Source organism: Paroedura picta, chromosome 2, assembly GCF_049243985.1.
Source record: "Paroedura picta isolate Pp20150507F chromosome 2, Ppicta_v3.0, whole genome shotgun sequence".
Classification (NCBI taxonomy): domain Eukaryota; kingdom Metazoa; phylum Chordata; class Lepidosauria; order Squamata; family Gekkonidae; genus Paroedura; species Paroedura picta.
The window spans coordinates 180,484,240-180,504,453 of record NC_135370.1 but is presented as its reverse complement, the minus strand read 5'-3'; the positions used below and the strand labels follow the sequence as shown (position 1 = coordinate 180,504,453).

General features: G+C 53.8%; 1 protein-coding gene across 3 annotated transcripts in view; it reads left to right on the top strand.

Moving 5' to 3' along the window:
* Positions 1-20,214, top strand: part of SLC35F4 (solute carrier family 35 member F4) — a 151,732-nt gene that overhangs the window by 10,323 nt on the left and 121,195 nt on the right. The window lies entirely within an intron of this gene.

Here is a 20,214-nt window from a genome sequence, read left to right as displayed (position 1 = left end):
CGGAGGCTGGACTGGAGGGACCCCTGGTCTGACCCAGCAGGGCTCTCCTGATGTCCTTAGGAAGGCCTATTATTGTGAGTGACGGCCAGTTGAAGCAGTCAAGCACTGAACTAGTATTTGGGCTCAAGGTAGGACACCTTTGCATATCTGCAGTGGTGGGTGGGCCTCATTAAAGGCAGGAATCTACAGCTCTCCCCTTTAAGTTGCTGGCATGGATAAGTTTCACTGCTGCTAATTGATTTGTACTAATTTCATTCCCTCTTCTCCCACTTTTTTATTATTGTTGTTGCTGTTATTAGCATAATTCATTAGCCATTTTTGCACCTTGCGGAACTCCAGGTGGTTTATGGTATAAAATAAAGCAATTAGGGGGGAAAAAACATTAGAAATAAAGACAGTCCTCAGGAAATGACTTTAAGGACCACACTTTACAATCTCCATAGAGAACGTCATTAAGTGACTACTAAATTAGTCAAACTCAGGTGGCAGAGAAAGTGATCTTAATAACCCGGTCACAAGTAGAAGAAGAAGAGTTCGTTCTTATATGCCGCTTTTCTCTACCCGAAGGAGTCTCCAAGTGGCTTCCAATCGCCTTCCCTTTCCTCTCCCCACAACAGACACCCTGTGAGGGAGGTGAGGCTGAGAGAGCCCTGATATTACTGAACAAGAAGAAGAGTTGGTTCTTATATGCCGCTTTTCTCTACCCGAAGGAGTCTCAAAGGGGCTTACATTCGCCTTCCCTTTCCTCTCCCCACAACAGACACCCTGTGAGGGAGGGGAGGCTGAGAGAGCCCTGAGATTACTGAAGAAGAAGAAGAGTTGGTTCTTATATGCCACTTTTCTCTACCTGAAGGAGTCTCAAAGGGGCTTACATTCGCCTTCCCTTTCCTCTCCCCACAACAGACACCCTGTGAGGGAGGGGAGGCTGAGAGAGCCCTGAGATTACTGAAGAAGAAGAAGAGTTGGTTCTTCTATGCCGCTTTTCTCTACCTGAAGGAGTCTCAAAGGGGCTTACATTCTCCTTCCCTTCCTCTCCCCACAACAGACACCCCGTGAGGGAGGTGAGGCCCATGTATGAGAGATGATAGTCCTTCCAATACCCTGTTCCCAATTCATGTGGTCAAAAACCAACATTTTGAATTGGGCTCAAGACTGGATTGGTTTCCAGTGTAATTACAGTAGTATCGAGGACATATGCTCCTAATAGCTGCATTTCTAGCCCCAGCATTCTGCACTGATGGTAGCTTCCAAACACTCTTCAAGGGGAGCCCCAAGCAGGGCGCATTACAGCAGTCCAGCCTAGAAGCAGCAAAGGCCTGAATCGCTGTGACTAGATATGGACCCATGGATGGATGCTAGACTTCCTTCTCCCTGTTAAAAAGTCATTGACTTTCTTCCTATACTGCCCTAAGAACCCTTTTTGTCACTGCGTAATGTCTAGGCCCACCCGTCCCACACGAAAAGGGCGGCGTTTGTAAGACTCTCACGCTGCCGGGTTTCTTCTGCACGTTTGCCGTTGTCGCTGCCAGTCCATTTTGAAGCCGAGAGCAAGAGGGAGGGAGGGAAGGAAGGAGAGGACAGAAATAAAAAGGCAATGTAGGCTTTTAAAGGCATTTGAGTGATTTAGAAAATGTTACACTTCATCATCCACAAAGTACAGGCTGTGGGTTCTTTCGACACTCCTGCTGATTTGCTTTCAAAAAAAGCAAGAGAGAGAGAGAGAGAGAGAGAGAGAGAGAGAGAGAATTCAGCCCATTTGGGGAAACTCTTTTTAATCAGCTTTCCGTGTACCGTACATGTAAGACGAAGCTTCTGCCCTTCGCCGTACAAACGCTCATCTTAGCAACATCTCCTCCGAGGGTTTCATATGAGCCCCGATGTCTGTTTTTAGTGTTTCCGTCAGGAGGAGATGGGTATTGAGGCCCGCTTGTCAGAAAATGACTCATATAAGGCAGACCAAGGGAGGGCTTGGAGCTTCGGGGTAGGCCGTGCTTCTTAAAAAACTTGATTTTAGAGGACAGAATTTGGGGAGGGGAAATGCGTACCTGCGTTCGGGGAGAGTGCGGCTTTAGCTAGGCGACGGACGGTCTCGATGTAAGGCTGCAACATATTTTCCCGACGTTAAAGACAATATCAGTTTTCTGTCCCTTCACCTCCGGTGACCCCAAAATACAGGCCTGTCATCGTCACAACCAGCTCTTAATTTCAAACCTGATGCATTAAAATAGAGGTCCGCAGAATGGCCCCACAGTGTCCACCAATGCCTTTCCCAGTGCTGGCCAAATATTTTTAGAAAGCAGGCAGGCCCAGGTGGAGCTTTTGCCCAGCAAGGCTTCTGATTGGCCACTGGAGGTTTGACTGGCAGCTTCCAGAACAGCAAATGGATCTTTCCACTGCGCTTGAAGGTCAGCTACGACAGCCATTTTGTGTCTGGCTCTGCCATCTGCAGCAGCTGTTTTGGTGGCTGGGCCCGTTACCCTGCGCCCGAATTCCAAAGGAGCTCTCAGGATCAAAATGGTCGGAGACCCCGGTGCTAAAATATGGGCCAGAGAAAGCCCCCTGGATTTCTTGTAGAGGTTTCAGTTTGACGTAGTCTTTGCATTGAGACATCTGCAAGGGTGGTACTACAAGTTCATGCCTGCCCATGCGCTGAATCGGAGGGTCGAAGTCTCCCCCCTCCTGCCTTGGTCCCTCAGCAAGCCATTGGGTCTGAGATGGTTTCTGGCAATATAGGGAAGGTTGCTCGCACGTTGAAGATCCCTCGGTGCTAAAGACCGTGTAAGATCACCAGTTCTGGATTGGGGAGTTTGTTTGGAGGTGGATCTGCTGGTGGGCAGGGTGTGGGGTGCAGTTTCCAGCTCTGGGCATGGAAAGACCTGGAGATTTTGGGGGGATGGAACCAGAGGAAGACCTGATTTTGGGGCTAAAATCATAGAATCATAGAATCATAGAATCATAGAATCATAGAATCATAGAATCATAGAATCATAGAATCATAGAATCATAGAATCATAGAATCATAGAATCATAGAATCATAGAATCAGAGTTGGAAGGGGCCATACAGGCCATAGAATCATAGAATCATAGAGTTGGAAGGGGGCATACAGGCCATAGAATCATAGAATCATAGAGTTGGAAAGGGCCATACAGGCCATCTAGTCCAACCCCCTGCTCAACGCAGGAACCTGAAGGGGCTGCACTGGAAAGAGATTGTTCTGTTTATGTTGAAATGTTTCAAAGGTGTTTAATGTATATATATAGGCTAGATATAGGCTAGATATCAGGAAAAAGTTTTTCACAGTCAGAGTAGTTCAGCAGTGGAATAGGCTGCCTAAGGAGGTGGTGAGCTCCCCCTCACTGGCAGTCTTCAAGCAAAGGTTGGATACACACTTTTCTTGGATGCTTTAGGATGCTTAGGGCTAATCCTGCGTTGAGCAGAATTTGGACTAGATGGCCTGTATGGCCCCTTCCAACTCTATGATTCTCTGTGATTCTATGATTCTATGAATGTGTGTAGTAATCGTTTTATTAATTTTGAATTAATCAACTTTTTTTCCTGATATTATCGTTGTTGTACACCGCCCAGAGCTGGTTTGGGGGGGGGGAAGTATGTCTCTCTCTCTGTGTATTTCTGTGTGTGTATGTATGCGTATATAATTGTGTGTGTGTGTATTTATATGTGTGTGTGTGTGTGTGTAAATTATATATGTGTGTATTTTATGTGTGTGTATTTATGTGTGTGTTTGTGTATTTTGTGTGCGTATGTATGTGTGTTTATGTGTGTATTTAGTGTGTGTATGTGTTTGTGTAAGAGCCTCTTGTGGCGCAGAGTGGTAAGGCAGCAGACCTGCAGTCTGAAAACTCTGCCCATGAGGCTGGGAGTTCGATCCCAGCAGCCGGCTCAAGGTGGACTCAGCCTTCCATCCTTCCGAGGTCGGTAAAATGAGGACCCAGCTTGCTGGGGGGTAAACGGTCATGACTGGGGAAGGCACTGGCAAACCACCCCGTATTGACTCTGCCATGAAAACGCTGGAGGGCGTCACCCCAAGGGTCAGACATGAACTGGTGCTTGCACAGGGGATACCTTCACCTTTACCTTTTGTCCAAATCATATTGCTTCCGCTGTACCGCCTTCTACCTTTGTAACCCACTTTGCGATGTCACATCCTGTCATGCCTTCGTGTCAGTTTTCTGTTAGCATGATCTTCCCATTTTGCGCTCCTGAGCTGCCTTGCGCAGTTCGTTGGCTTTCGCACGCTTTCCTGATGGAGTGGTGCTTTTCTCTTGGGCAATCCTTGCCAAATTTCAGTGGGAAAGGCGAGCTGTCGTCGGAGCATGGTGTCGTGGTTAAGAGCAGCGGCTCCTGATCTGGCGAGCCGGGTTTGATTCCCTGCTCTGCCGCATGCAGCCGTCTGGCTGACCTTGGGACAGTCACGGTCCTGATAATGCTGAGGGGAGAGGAAAGGGAAGGCGACTGGAAGCCGCTTTGAGACTCCTTCGGGTAGAGAAAAGCGTTATATAAGAACCAACTCTTCTTCTTCTTCAGTAATCTCAGGGCTCTCTCAGCCTCCCCTCCCTCACAGGGTGTCTGTTGTGGGGAGAGGAAAGGGAAGGCGACTGTAAGCCGCTTTGAGACTCCTTCGGGTAGAGAAAAGCGTTATATAAGAACCAACTCTTCTTCTTCTTCAGTAATCTCAGGGCTCTCTCAGCCTCCCCTCCCTCACAGGGTGTCTGTTGTGGGGAGAGGAAAGGGAAGGCGACTGTAAGCCGCTTTGAGACTCCTTCAGGTAGAGAAAAGCAGCATATAAGAACCAGCTCCGTCATGAACTTCTTCCTCTTAAGCTGATTCAGCGCAATCAGTGTTTTCACCTTTATTTTGGAGGCGCGGTCGAATGAGAAATTATTCATTTTGGAAACCGAAATTTCCAGTGCAATATTCGCAGGCCTTTTCTCCCTGCTCGTTTCTTCCTGTGTGTTTGCAGGCTCCGGAGGCTGAAACGGACCGGATCTTTTATTCATACGAATGTTCTGTTTGTTCTTCCAAGACAAATGAATTGCCAAAGTTTCACGGTCTGTAGCTACGGCTTATTTATTAATTTTATGGTTCAATTTATTATACCCCACGCCTCTCAGCGGGGAAGGGAGCCCACCCCATTAAATATACAACTCTTTTCAATCCCCTTCCCCTCCCGCTGCAATCTGCGTCATGCATAAATTTCCATATTTTAGAAAGCAGGATGACATCACGAAGTCCAAGTGCTGGATCTTGCTTTGTTTTCCCTGTAAACCAGTGGTCCGCAACCTTTTCTAGGCTGCGGACCGGCGGGGACGTGCGCATGCGCACCTGGGTCGCGCATGCACGTTTGCACCACGCGCGGCCGCAAACACTCGTGTGCGGGAGTGTCGTGCACACGCAGGAGTGCAGCGCATGGTGTAAACGCGCATGCGTGATCCAGCCACGCATGCGCACATGCATGGGAGTGCTGCGAATGCGCATTTGCAGCTGCGCATGGCGAAAAGGTGCGTGCGCGACCCCGGTGTGGCCCTGCGGAGGCAGGGAGCCGCGGCCCAGTGCCAGGGCCTTCGCGGCCCGGCACCGGGCCACGGCCCGGTGGTTGGGGACCAACGCTGCAAACTTTAATTTTGGAAATGCTTTTGAAGGTGGGAGCCCATCCCATGAAGGTGCTGTCTATAAAATATCGTCGGAAGTGGGAGGTGATCTTGCCGGCGTGCGTCACGAGGAAGGCTGGTTCTCAACGAAATTAATCTCTCTGGTCTACTAGGTCCACCTTCTACAGGCGATCCTTGAGATTAGCGGAAACGGAGTTCCTTCAGCGGAGGAATCTCCCACTTACTGGGCTTTGCACGGTTCTGCTGCGAGTCCGTTTGAGAACCGCATCGGACTGCAGAAGTCTGGAGTTGAGAGGGTGGTGGAGGGTTTCCAGTTAGAAGAAGAAGTAGAAGAAGAAGAGTTGGTTCTTATATGCCGCTTTTTCCCTACCCAAAGGAGGCTCAAAGCGCCTTCCCTTCCTCTCCCCACAACAGACACCCTGTGAGGGAGGGGAGGCTGAGGGAGCCCTGAGATTACTGAAGAAGAAGAAGAGTTGGTTCTTATATGCCACTTTTCTCTACCCGAAGGAGTCTCAAAGTGGCTTCCAATCGCCTTCCCTTTCCTCTCCCCTTTCCTGTCCCCTCTGCGCCTCCTCTTTGCCAGGATGAACATCCCCAATCTCTCAGCCAAGGGCTTGGTCCTCAAGCCCCAGATCATCTCTCTGTTGTGGGGAGAGGAATGGGAAGGCGACTGTAAGCCGCTTTGAGCCTCCTTCGGGTTCGGAAAAGCGGCATATAAGAACCAACTCTTCTTCTTCTTCTTCTTCTTCTTCTTCTTCTTCTTCTTCTTCTTCTTCTTCTTCTTCTTCTTCTTCTTCTTCTTCTCTCCCTCTCCGTTTTGTCCACGTCCTTTATGAAGGGAGGCCTCCAGAACTGCACCCCGGACTCCACCTGGAGTCTGACCAACGCGGTATACAGAGAGACTAGGGCATCTTAAGGTTTTGATGTGATACCTATTTTCTTGTCTGTGCCTTGCACCGACAGAGAACAGACATGGGCTTTTCTTTGCGTGGCCCCCGAACTCTCAGGAGTGGGATATAGCCCCTGGTGCAGTGAATTTCTCTGTGTAGGTGACCACTGGGAATAGACATCAGTGGAGGAACGTGTATGCGCATGAATAAAAAAACCCGTTAACCATAAAAAGCACTTAATGCGTTTTGTACAGGGTGAATTCATGTGCAAGGAATTCCACTAAACGCCCCATGGATTCCGACGGTTGGTGGGAAGTGTTTGCGGTTAAGAGTCTTGCTCGCTTTATGTTGGTGGCCATTAAGTTGACAGAAGGCACCCTCCTCCCACGCTGAGTGTGACACGGGGACAGGCCTTATTCGGCTGCCTTGGCTTTGCCTTCGGTGTTGTCAGCGCTGGAATTATGCCAGACAAAGCACTCCAATGCAGAGGGTATGTACACAGCTGCCACCAAGGCTCACCAAGGAGAGCCAGAGAGAGAGCGAGAGACAGAGAGAGATGAATATGTCTCTATAATCATGGAGGGGACCTCCAGAGTAATCTAGTCCAACCCCCTGCTGAATGCAGGAACTCAAAACTACCTGACCACAAACAGTGACTCCAATTCCATGCCCAGGTGATTCCGCCCCCCCCCCCCCAGTAAAAACCCCAGAATCCCTGACCAGTCCGGTTTGGAGGAAGTTCGCCTCCTGACCCCAAAGTGGTGATGGGCATTTTCCTGGGCAGGCAAGGAAGGGCCACAAGAGCCAAGCTCAGACACGACCCCTTCTGCCCACCCACTCACAGTCTGCCCATGTTTACAGAATCGGCATTTCTGTCACATGAGTATCTAGCCTCTGTTTAAAAACTTCCAAAAGAGAAGAACCCACCACCTCCCGAGGAAGCCTGTTCCACTGAGAAACCGCTCTGATTGTCAGGAATTTCTTCCGGATGTTTAGATGGAATTTCTTTTGAATTAGTTTCATCCCATTGGTTCTGGTCTGTCCCTCCGGGGCAACAGAAGAACTCTGCTTCGTCCTCTATGTGACAGTCCTTCAAGGACTTATTATTCTAGAAAGAACAACCTCTTCTGATCCTCTTAACAAGGCCTCAGCCTCCCTGCCCTGTTGTTGGCCCTCCAGAGGAACTGGCTGGCCCCTGTGTGAGGCAGGAGGCTGGACTAGAAGGACCCCTGGTCTGACCCAGCAGGGCTCTCCTGATGTCCTTAGGAAGGCCTCGGCCTCTCTGCCCTGTTGCTGGCCCTCCAGAGGAACTGGCTGGCCCCTGTGTGAGACAGGAGGCTGGACTGGATGGACCCCTGGTCTGACCCAGCAGGGTTCTTCTGGTGTCCTTAGGAAGGCCTCGGCCTCTCTGCCCTGCGGTTGGCCCTCCAGAGGAACTGGCTGGCCCCTGTGTGAGACGGGAGGCTGGACTGGAGGGACCCCTGGTCTGACCCAGCAAGAGCTCTCCTGATGTCCTTAGGAAGGCCTTGGCCTCTCTGCCCTGTTGCCGGCCCTCCAGAGACGGGAGGCTGGACTGGATGGACCCCTGGTCTGACCCAGCAGGGCTCTCCTGATGTCCTTAGGAAGGCCCCGGCCTCTCTGCCCTGTTCTTGGCCCTCCAGAGGAACTGGCTGGCCCCTGTGTGAGACAGGAGGCTGGACTAGAAGGACCCCTGGTCTGACCCAGCAGGGCTCTCCTGATGTCCTTAGGAAGGCCTTGGCCTCTCTGCCCTGTTGCCGGCCCTCCAGAGGAACTGGCTGGCCCGTGTGAGACGGGAGGCTGGACTGGAGGGACCCCTGGTCTGACCCAGCAAGAGCTCTCCTGATGTCCTTAGGAAGGCCTTGGCCTCTCTGCCCTGTTGCCGGCCCTCCAGAGGAACTGGCTGGCCCCTGTGTGAGACGGGAGGCTGGACTGGAGGGACCCCTGGTCTGACCCAGCAGGGCTCTCCTGATGTCCTTAGGAAGGCCCCGGCCTCTCTGCCCTGTTCTTGGCCCTCCAGAGGAACTGGCTGGCCCCTGTGTGAGACAGGAGGCTGGACTGGAGGGACCCCTGGTCTGACCCAGCAGGGCTCTCCTGATGTCCTTAGGAAGGCCTCGGCCTCTCTGCCCTGTTGCTGGCCCTCCAGAGGAACTGGCTGGCCCCTGTGTGAGACAGGAGGCTGGACTGGATGGGCCCCTGGTCTGACCCAGCAGGGCTCTCCTGATGTCCTTAGGAAGGCCCCGGCCTCTCTGCCCTGTTGCTGGCCCTCCAGAGGAACTGGCTGGCCCCTGTGTGAGACAGGAGGCTGGACTGGAGGGACCCCTGGTCTGACCCAGCAGGGCACTTCTGATGTCGTTAGGAAGGCCTCGGCCTCTCTGCCCTGTTGTTGCCTTCCAGAGGAACTGGCTGGCCCCTGTGTGAGGCAGGAGGCTGGACTGGATGGACCCCTGGTCTGACCCAGCAGGGCTCTCCTGATGTCCTTAGGAAAGCCTCGGCCTCTCTGCCCTGTTGCTGGCCCTCCAGAAGAACTGGCTGGCCCCTGTGTGAGACAGGAGGCTGGACTGGATGGACCCCTGGTCTGACCCAGCAGGGCTCTCCTGATGTCCTTAGGAAAGCCTCGGCCTCTCTGCCCTGTTGCTGGCCCTCCAGAGGAACTGGCTGGCCCCTGTGTGAGACAGGAGGCTGGACTGGATGGACCCCTGGTCTGACCCAGCAGGGCTCTCCTGATGTCCTTAGGAAAGCCTCGGCCTCTCTGCCCTGTTGCTGGCCCTCCAGAGGAACTGGCTGGCCCCTGTGTGAGACAGGAGGCTGGACTGGAGGGACCCCTGGTCTGACCCAGCAGGGCTCTTCTGATGTTCTTAGGAAGGCCTCGGCCTCTCTGCCCTGTTGTTGCCTTCCAGAGGAACTGGCTGGCCCCTGTGTGAGGCAGGAGGCTGGACTGGATGGACCCCTGGTCTGACCCAGCAGGGCTCTCCTGGTGTCCTTAGGAAGGCCTCGGCCTCTCTGCCCTGTTGCTGGCCCTCCAGAGCAACTGGCTGGCCCCTGGGTGAGACAGGAGGCTGGACTGGAGGGACCCCTGGTCTGACCCAGCAGGGCTCTCCTGATGTCCTTAGGAAGGCCTTGGCCTCTCTGCCCTGTTGCCGGCCCTCCAGAGGAACTGGCTGGCCCCTGTGTGAGACGGGAGGCTGGACTGGAGGGACCCCTGGTCTGACCCAGCAGGGCTCTCCTGATGTCCTTAGGAAGGCCCCGGCCTCTCTGCCCTGTTCTTGGCCCTCCAGAGGAACTGGCTGGCCCCTGTGTGAGACAGGAGGCTGGACTAGAAGGACCCCTGGTCTGACCCAGCAGGGCTCTCCTGATGTCCTTAGGAAGGCCTTGGCCTCTCTGCCCTGTTGCCGGCCCTCCAGAGACGGGAGGCTGGACTGGATGGACCCCTGGTCTGACCCAGCAGGGCTCTCCTGATGTCCTTAGGAAGGCCCCGGCCTCTCTGCCCTGTTCTTGGCCCTCCAGAGGAACTGGCTGGCCCCTGTGTGAGACAGGAGGCTGGACTAGAAGGACCCCTGGTCTGACCCAGCAGGGCTCTCCTGATGTCCTTAGGAAGGCCTTGGCCTCTCTGCCCTGTTGCCGGCCCTCCAGAGGAACTGGCTGGCCCGTGTGAGACGGGAGGCTGGACTGGAGGGACCCCTGGTCTGACCCAGCAAGAGCTCTCCTGATGTCCTTAGGAAGGCCTTGGCCTCTCTGCCCTGTTGCCGGCCCTCCAGAGGAACTGGCTGGCCCCTGTGTGAGACGGGAGGCTGGACTGGAGGGACCCCTGGTCTGACCCAGCAGGGCTCTCCTGATGTCCTTAGGAAGGCCCCGGCCTCTCTGCCCTGTTCTTGGCCCTCCAGAGGAACTGGCTGGCCCCTGTGTGAGACAGGAGGCTGGACTGGAGGGACCCCTGGTCTGACCCAGCAGGGCTCTCCTGATGTCCTTAGGAAGGCCTCGGCCTCTCTGCCCTGTTGCTGGCCCTCCAGAGGAACTGGCTGGCCCCTGTGTGAGACAGGAGGCTGGACTGGATGGGCCCCTGGTCTGACCCAGCAGGGCTCTCCTGATGTCCTTAGGAAGGCCCCGGCCTCTCTGCCCTGTTGCTGGCCCTCCAGAGGAACTGGCTGGCCCCTGTGTGAGACAGGAGGCTGGACTGGAGGGACCCCTGGTCTGACCCAGCAGGGCACTTCTGATGTCGTTAGGAAGGCCTCGGCCTCTCTGCCCTGTTGTTGCCTTCCAGAGGAACTGGCTGGCCACTGTGTGAGGCAGGAGGCTGGACTGGATGGACCCCTGGTCTGACCCAGCAGGGCTCTCCTGATGTCCTTAGGAAAGCCTCGGCCTCTCTGCCCTGTTGCTGGCCCTCCAGAAGAACTGGCTGGCCCCTGTGTGAGACAGGAGGCTGGACTGGATGGACCCCTGGTCTGACCCAGCAGGGCTCTCCTGATGTCCTTAGGAAAGCCTCGGCCTCTCTGCCCTGTTGCTGGCCCTCCAGAGGAACTGGCTGGCCCCTGTGTGAGACAGGAGGCTGGACTGGATGGACCCCTGGTCTGACCCAGCAGGGCTCTCCTGATGTCCTTAGGAAAGCCTCGGCCTCTCTGCCCTGTTGCTGGCCCTCCAGAGGAACTGGCTGGCCCCTGTGTGAGACAGGAGGCTGGACTGGAGGGACCCCTGGTCTGACCCAGCAGGGCTCTTCTGATGTTCTTAGGAAGGCCTCGGCCTCTCTGCCCTGTTGTTGCCTTCCAGAGGAACTGGCTGGCCCCTGTGTGAGGCAGGAGGCTGGACTGGATGGACCCCTGGTCTGACCCAGCAGGGCTCTCCTGGTGTCCTTAGGAAGGCCTCGGCCTCTCTGCCCTGTTGCTGGCCCTCCAGAGCAACTGGCTGGCCCCTGGGTGAGACAGGAGGCTGGACTGGAGGGACCCCTGGTCTGACCCAGCAGGGCTCTCCTGATGTCCTTAGGAAGGCCTTGGCCTCTCTGCCCTGTTGCCGGCCCTCCAGAGGAACTGGCTGGCCCCTGTGTGAGACGGGAGGCTGGACTGGAGGGACCCCTGGTCTGACCCAGCAGGGCTCTCCTGATGTCCTTAGGAAGGCCCCGGCCTCTCTGCCCTGTTCTTGGCCCTCCAGAGGAACTGGCTGGCCCCTGTGTGAGACAGGAGGCTGGACTGGAGGCACCCCTGGTCTGACCCAGCAGGGCTCTCCTGATGTCCTTAGGAAGGCCTCGGCCTCTCTGCCCTGTTGCTGGCCTTCCAGAGGAACTGGCTGGCCCCTGTGTGAGACAGGAGGCTGGACTGGATGGGCCCCTGGTCTGACCCAGCAGGGCTCTCCTGATGTCCTTAGGAAGGCCCCGGCCTCTCTGCCCTGTTGCTGGCCCTCCAGAGGAACTGGCTGGCCCCTGTGTGAGACAGGAGGCTGGACTGGAGGGACCCCTGGTCTGACCCAGCAGGGCTCTCCTGGTGTCCTTAGGAAGGCCTCGGCCTCTCTGCCCTGTTCTTGGCCCTCCAGAGGAACTGGCTGGCCCCTGTGTGAGACAGGAGGCTGGACTGGAGGGACCCCTGGTCTGACCCAGCAGGGCTCTCCTGATGTCCTTAGGAAGGCCTCGGCCTCTCTGCCCTGTTGCTGGCCCTCCAGAGGAACTGGCTGGCCCCTGTGTGAGACAGGAGGCTGGACTGGATGGGCCCCTGGTCTGACCCAGCAGGGCTCTCCTGATGTCCTTAGGAAGGCCCCGGCCTCTCTGCCCTGTTGCTGGCCCTCCAGAGGAACTGGCTGGCCCCTGGGTGAGACAGGAGGCTGGACTGGAGGGACCCCTGGTCTGACCCAGCAGGGCTCTCCTGATGTCCTTAGGAAGGCCTCGGCCTCTCTGCCCTGTTGCTGGCCCTCCAGAGCAACTGGCTGGCCCCTGTGTGAGACAGGAGGCTGGACTGGAGGGACCCCTGGTCTGACCCAGCAGGGCTCTTCTGATGTCCTTAGGAAGGCCTCGGCCTCTCTGCCCTGTTGCTGGCCCTCCAGAGGAACTGGCTGGCCCCTGTGTTAGAAAGGAGGCTGGACTGGATGGACCCCTGGTCTGACCCAGCAGGGCTCTCCTGATGTCCTTAGGAAGGCCTCGGCCTCTCTGCCCTGTTGCTGGCCCTCCAGAGGAACTGGCTGGCCCCTGGGTGAGACAGGAGGCTGGACTGGAGGGACCCCTGGTCTGACCCAGCAGGGCTCTCCTGATGTCCTTAGGAAGGCCTCGGCCTCTCTGCCCTGTTGCTGGCCCTCCACAGGAACTAGCTGGCCCCTGGGTGAGACAGGAGGCTGGACTAGATGGACCAGTGCTCCATTTTTCATCTTGATATCTTAATTCCAAGATTGTTTTTCAACCACCGTTTGTGGCCTTCAGAAAGGTTTACAGGGCAAGCAAGGGATGTATCATCAAAACAGATTAAGCATCAGAAAAACGATTCATAAAACAACTCCAACATACAGGAGTACCATCAGTGGGGGCCTGTCTGGTGGAAAAGCAACAACCCACCCTGCCTCTCGGACGCAGCTGCGGTGGAATAAAACGAATGCTGTGTCAGATCTTTGAGAAATTACACAGAGAGCGGGGTGTTTCCTTGAGGTTGCATTTCCTCTATGCTGGGCCCTGTTGTTGATGTAATGGATGGTCAGCTTAGGGTCTGTGTTCGATTTACCTCTCACCTTAGGCAACAGCAGCACCTGAAACATCCTCTCTCCCTTCAGTGCCCAGATTCTCCCCAATCCAGGCCATGTGGGGCTCGAAGACCTTGAACCTTCAACCTAGCAGAACCAAACTGACAGTCTGTGCAGTTCACCCAGAAAAGAATTCATGTCTCTGTAGCTTGGCGTGGTGGTTAAGTGCGGAGGCTTCTAATCTGGGAGAGCCGGGTTCGATTCCCCGCTCCTCCTCCTCCACATGCAGCCAGCTGGGTGACCTTGGGCTCATCACCGTCCTGATAGATCTGTTCTCGGAGCTCTCTCAGCCTCACCGACCTCGTGCCGTGTTTGTTGTGGGGAGAGGAAGGGAAGGTGATTGTAAGCCACTTTGTGACTCCTGTGGGTAGTGAAAGCGTGGTATAAAACTTATATTGCGGCTACTGCCGCATGTGGATTAATTATTTCTATATATTTGTTATTTACGTTGTTTATAGAGTCAAGGGGCATTACACAGAGGGTGTCAGTAGAGTCAACAAAATGTTTTGGGTTTTTAGAAGGCTGGAACCACCGGGAAGAAGAAGAAGAAGAAGAAGAAGAAGAAGAAGAAGGAGGAGGAGGAGGAGGAGGAGGAGGAGGAGGAGGAGGAGGAGGAGGAGGAGGAGGAGGAGGAGGAGGAGGAGGAGGAGGAGGAGGAGGAGGAGGAGGAGGAGGAGGAGGAGGAGGAGGAGGAGGAGGAGTTGGTTTTTATACCCTGATTATCACTGCCCAATGATGTTTCAAAGCAGCTTACGAACACCTTCCCTTCCTCTCCCCACAGCAGACTGAGAGAACATTGACAGGACTGCTTTATGAGAACTGCTCCATCAGGACTGTGACTCGCCCAAGCTCACCCTGCTGGCTGCCTGTGGAGGAGGAGTGGGGAATCTAATTCGGCTCACCAAATTAGAAGCTGCCGTTTTTACCCACTACATCCTGCTGATCTCAGGGGAATTGGGGTTTGGGGGGGAGGAGAAGGGAGAGGGATCTTTTCCATAAAGCCCACCCTCCAAATAATTTTCTTCAGGGAAACCGCTGTCTGTTTCTCTTGAATTCAGTGCAGAGATGGCCGTGGGCTACGTGAGTTATTGGGTTGCGGTCTATGAAAAGATGCATCTTGTTTCCGGGCAGAGAGCCCTCTGCCACGTCGGAGTCGTAGGCCTGGACAATTAATGGGCTGTGCAAGAGCGTCATTTTATAAACTGCACTTTTGTGAAAGCTGCACTGGAACCACGAAGGGCAGGTCTTTTCCTCTTGCAATGCGCCAGGAGCAAAAAAACGCACAAGTAAAACCGTGTGCTCCAACGCAAGCTAAATGCCATTTAAAAGCGTGTGGATTTCGGACAGCGTCTCTGTGCCCCGTTGCATTCTGGGCTGCGGAACTGCTGTTTGCCCCAGGGAATCTTGAAAGAGAGATGCGTGACCTTTATGTACATGTGCATTCCCTTAGTCAGGCAAATGGTAACTCTGCTGAGATGTTACAAAGCAGGAAAATGGCCGAGGGTAGAGAGCCAAAGCCCCCTGTCACGTGTGCCTTGGTTCCCATCTACACAGGCCCCCCTGCCCCCCACCTAAGGATCATGAACATCAGAGAAGCCATGTTGAATAAGGCTAATGCCCCATCCAGTCCAATAGTCTGCATCACAAAGTGGCTTAATCCCAGGGGCCATCAGGAGGTCCACCAGTGGGGCCAGAACTCCAGAAGTTTCCACACTCTTGCCCCCCCCCAGACACCAAGAAGATCAACCATCCCTGCCCCAGACATAAGAACATAAGAGAAGCCATGTTGGATCAGGCCAATGGCCCATCCAGTCCAACACTCTGTGTCACAAAGTGTCTAAACCCAGGTGCCCCCAGGAGGATAAATCTCAGGTGTTATCAAGCGGTCCATCAATGGGTCAAGAGCCCCAGAAACTCTCCCACTGTTGCCCGCAAACACCAAGGACTTTTGCGTCATATTTTTTATCGAATTCCCTCATAAAGAACACAAGAGAAGCCATGTTGGATCAGGCCAATGGCCTATGCATTTCAGCACTCTGTGTCACACACTGGCCAAAGGACAGAGGGTTCCATGTAGACCTTTTGTCTAACAGCCACTGATGGACCTCTTTTCCAGATGTTGGTCCGGTCCCTTCATAGGAACATAAGAGAAGCCATGTTGGATCAGGGCAATGGCCCATCCAGTCCAACATTCTGTGTCACTCAGGGGCCAAAAACCAGGAGCCATCAGGAGGTCCTCCAGCGGGGCCAGAACTCCAGAAGACCTCCCATTGTGGCCCCCCCAAGCATGAAGACAGAGCAACATTGGGCTAACTCAGTTGCCTCCTCTCTTGCTTGCTGTTGCCCCGGAAGGGAGGTCCAAAACCAGTGGATTGAAAGGAAATTAAACCAGTTTTTGGCGAAACGTTGGGAAGAACTTCCAGATTGTTTGAGTGCTTGGTTGATGATCCAGGCTTAGAATCATAGTGTGGAAAGGGACCTCCAGGGTCATCTAGTCCAGGGGTAGTCAACCTGTGGTCCTCCAGATGTCCATGGACTGTAATTGGAATTGTAGTCCATGGGCATCTGAAGGACCACAGGTTGACTACCCCTGATCTAGTCAAACCCCCTGCACAGTGCAGGAACTCACAACTACCTGCCCACCCGCAGCGTCCCCAATTTCAAACCCAGGTGATCCCTCCTCCAAAAATCTCCAGAATCCAGCCTGGCCTGGAGGAAATTCACCTGCCATCTCAGAGTAGTGATCAGCAATTCCCTGGGCATGCAAGGAAGGGCCACAAGAGACCAACGCTGGCACATCCCTTCCTGCCCACCCACTCACACTCTGACAAAGTTCATGAAATCAGCATTTCTGTCAGGTGACTTTCCAGCCTCTGCTTCCTTGGGAGGTGGTGGGCTCGCCTTCTTGGGAGGTTTTTCAACAGAGGCTAGATGGCTGTAGGATTGCAGTGCTGATTCTGTGAATCCAGGTGGATGGTGTGAGGGAGAGCGCAAGGGGATGAGATTGTGCTCAGCTGTCGTGGCCCTTTCTTACCTGCCCAGGTTAATGCCGATGGCAGCTTTCGGGTCAGGAAGGAATTTCCCTCTAGATCAGAATGTTCCAGGGATCGTAGAGGTTTCCTGCCTCCCTTTGGGCATAGAGTAGGAGTCACTGGTGGAGTTGTGGGGGGAGATAGCTGTGAATTTTGTGTATTGTGGTCCCTTCCAACTCTATGACTCTATGATTCTAAATTCCATCTAAACATCTGGAAGAAGTTCCTGACAGTCAGAGCGGTTCCTCAGTGGAACAGGCTTCCTCGGGAGGTGGTGGGTTCTCCATCTTTGGAGATGTTTAAACAGAGGCTGGAGAGCCACCTGACGGAGAGGCTGATTCTGTGAAGGTTCAAGGGGGTGGCAGGTGACAGTGGATGAGCAATTGGGATGTGAGTGTCCTGCATAGTGCAGGAGGTTGGACTAGATGACCAATGAGGTCCCTTCCAACCCTATGGTTCTATGATTCTGTGAAGGCTCAAGGGGGTGGCAGGTGACAGTGGATGAACGAGAGGGTTGGGAGTGTCCTGCATAGTGCAGGGGGTTGGACTAGATCAGTGGTCCCCAACCTTTCCGAGGTTGGGGACCGGCAGGGCATCGGGCCACGCCCACACGGACCGGCCGCACCCGCGCATCGGGCCGCGCCCGCGGGCCGCGCCCACACATCGGGCCGCACCCACACATCAGGCCGTGCCCGCGGGCCGCGCCCGCACAGGCCGCGCATTCGCGATGCGCGGCCTGGCCATGATTCCCTCTCCCCGCCCTCCCGCAGTAAGAAGCTTCCCGGCCTCGGAAGTTTTTTACTGCAGGGGGGGGCGGGGAGAGGGAGCCGCGGCCCGGCATAGTGCAGGGGGTTGGACTAGATGACCCAGGAGGTCCCTTACAACTCTATGATTCTATGATTCTAAATTCCGTCTAAAGCTCTGGAAGAAGTTCCTGACAGTCAGAGCGATTCCTCAGTGGAACAGGCTTCCTTGGGAGGTGGTGGGTTCTCCATCTTTGGAGATTTTTAAGCAGAGGCTGGGGAGCCATCTGACGGAGAGGCTGATTCTGTGAAGGCTCAAGGGGGTGGCAGGTGACAGTGGGTGAGCGATATGGGTTGTGAGTGTCCTGCATAGTGCAGGGGGTTGGACTAGATGACCCTGGAGGACCCTTCCAACTCTATGATTCTAAATTCCATATAAACATCTGGAAGAAGTTCCTGACAGAGCAGTTTCTCAATGGAACAGGCTTCCTCGGGAGGTGGTAGGTTCTCCATCTTTGGAGATGTTTAAACAGAGTCTGAAGAGCCATCTGACGGAGAGGCTGATTCTGTGAAGGTTCAAGGGGGTGGCAGGTGACAGTGGGTGAGCGATAGGGTTGTGAGTGTCCTGCATAGTGCAGGGGGTTGGACTAGATGACCCAGGAGGTCCCTTTCCACTCTATTATTCTATGCCCTGTCTACCTCGAAAACTCTCTCATAGCCCCCTGTGAAGTCTGTGCATAAAAAAAGTTCCCAATGCCCACCATTTCCAACACAGGGTGAGTATTTTAATGATCCAACGCATTCAACACTAGGGGCCGGGTTTAATTTCAGCGTCACAAACCTCTCCAGAGACCTCTACCCCATCCTACAAGAAGCCCAGTTGCTGCCCTCCACACTAGTATAATTGCTGCCCTCCACGCTAGTAAAAAACGGGAATTAAATCCAGCGCCGCAGCAAAGAACCCCAGAACGCGCAATCAAATATTCATGCTCTTCGCCCATGCTTATTGGAAAGAATAAATCCCGGATCAATTTCTCGCATGTCCAACGGGCGCTTATGAGCTTTGCTTTCCCTCGCGTCTGGGCTTCATAACGGCGAGAACAGGCGACGTTTGTGGACTTCTGCAGGCTTGTTATTAGGGGCAGAAATGTGTCGTTCCCACTGGGGGATAAGTGCGGCCTTTGTAGCCTACGATTTCTTTAAAAGAAAAGAAATTGAGACTTACGGACATATGGAGGTGTGGTGGTGAAGAGCAGGGGGCCTCTAATCTGGAGAACCGGGTTCAGTTTCCCGCTCCTCCTTGGGCCAGTCACAGTCCCGATAGAGCTGTTCTCACAGAGCAGTTCTGTCCGAGCTCTCTCCGCCCCACCGACCTCACAGGGTGTCTGTTGTGTGGGGAGAGGAAGGGTAGGTGATTGTGAGCCGCTTTGAGACAACTTCAGATAATAAAAAGCAAAGTACGAAACTCAACTCTTCGTTGTCTTCTTTGTTGAATCCAGGATCGAGGTTCTGCCACTGAGGGTCCGTCCTTAAAATTTGCATTCTTTGGTTTTAGGCTAGGCAGGGGGATTAGGGACCATGTCGAATGTGCTGTGGGCAGGGTCTGGAGCATTCTGGCTGGGTTGGAAAATATCTGAAGATTTGGGGGCAGAGTTTGGGGCAGAGGGGATGTGATGCCATGTAGCCCCCCTGCAAAGCAGAATTTCCTTCTAGGCTACAAATCTGCACAGATTGGTTGTAATTCCAAGTAAGCAGAGCTGTTTTTTTGTAGTCCGCTTTTTACTTTCCGTAGGAGTCTCAAAGCGGCTTCCAATTGCCAGCCCTTTCCTCTCCCCACAACCGGTGCCCTATGAAGTAGGTGAGGCTAAGAGAGTTCTGAGAGAACTGTGACTGGTCCAAGGTGACCCCGCTGGCTACATGTGGAGAAGTGGGGAATCACACCCAGTTCTCCAGATTAGGGTCTATCACTCTATGCCACGGTGCCTTTCTACACAAACGCGTCAAATCCTATTTTTCTCAGAGTATCGTCTGCAAATATAATTGTGTATATGTTGGTAAAAATATCACCTGGAGACAGAATGAATATTTTAGCCTCTGAGCTAAAATATTCGGTTCTCCAGATTAGAAAAAGAGTGGGTTCTTATATGCCGCTTTTCTCTACCTCACGGAGTCTCAAAGCAGTTTACAATCACTATCCCTTTCCTCTCCCCACAACAGACACCCTGTGAGGGAGGTGAGGCTGAGAGAGCTCTGAGAGAACTGTGACTGGCCCAAGGTCACCCTGCTGGCTGCATACAGAGGAGGACTGGGAAATTGAACCCAGTTCTCCAGATGAGAGTTTGCCGCCCTCGACCACTACACCTTACTTCCTTTTTACACAAAGGCATCAAATCCGATGAAAATAACTCTGTTCATGTTGGTAAATATATCACCTGCAGAAATAAGGAATAACTGCTACAGTAAGATTGTATTTTTCTGGTTTTGAAACTGGGATTCAGTGGCTGTTACCTCAATGATAGAGCATGGGATTGGCACACAGAAGGTCCCAAGATCAGTCCCCGGCATTTCCAGGTAAAAGGATCAGGCAGGAGGTGATGGGAAAGATTGATCTTGATAGACCAAAGATCTGACTTAGTAGAAGCAGATTCCTGTGTTCATATTTACTAGGGAGGGGCCATGGCTCAGTGGAAGAGCCTCTGCTTGGCATGCAGAAGGTCTCAGGTTCAATCCCCGGCATCTCCAGTTAAGAGGACCAGGCAGGAGGGGATGGGAAAGACCTCAGCCCAAGACCCTGTAGAGACCCTGCCAGGGGCTTCTGGGAATTGTAGTCCATGGACATCTGGAGGGCCGCAGTTTGACTACCCCTGCTGTAGAGCATCTGCCAGTTTGAGTAGATAAAACAGCCCCAATACACTGAGGGTCTGGCACAGCCGCAGGCCGCTTCGTAAGACCGGAACACGGATCTCTGCATCTCCGTCTTAAACCAGCAGTTTATCGATCTCCCTGAGCGCTTGCTTCTGTGCTCTTTTATTCGTTTGTTCGCCTAAAGCGCGCTCCGCCTGCCTCGTAACACCTTTCTCCAGGCAACGTATAGCAATAAAGAATCTAACGCAACACAATCAGTCCGGTGGCGCTTCCAGGGCTGTGAAATTTTATTCGCACATAAGAAGCGGCAGAAGGGATTCCTGCTT